Source organism: Theobroma umbraticum, unplaced genomic scaffold (genome assembly GCF_002168275.2).
Source record: "Theobroma umbraticum cultivar Fairchild unplaced genomic scaffold, ASM216827v3 scaffold_95.0, whole genome shotgun sequence".
NCBI lineage: Eukaryota > Viridiplantae > Streptophyta > Magnoliopsida > Malvales > Malvaceae > Theobroma > Theobroma umbraticum.
In genome coordinates this window covers 425,724-426,091 of record NW_018397257.1, presented here as the reverse complement: position 1 = coordinate 426,091, position 368 = coordinate 425,724, and positions in this window count along the sequence as shown.

Genomic DNA, 368 nt, shown 5'->3' with positions numbered 1-368 from the left:
TCGATACGTATACTTGCGTAGTAGAATTTTAACTGACAGTTCATTCATCTTGGATTTACTCCTTGTTAAGGCCAAGCATACTTATACAAAGACAATACTTGTAAAGTCAAGCACATACATTGGACAACTAGAATAGAATATTTTGTTATTATAAGAAAAAATATGGAGTCAATCGTTTTCTTTTTTGATGATGACAAATTAAAACACTCCTTGATAAAGGGTGTAGTATCTAACTTTCAGATGTCATGAAATTTAGACAACGTGTATGTGTCACGGACCGCAGTTCCACGACTCGAAGGTGGCCCGAGGGTGTCCCAAGGTGCCAATATGTGGGGGAAGTATTGCTGGGAGCAAACCCTCACTTGATA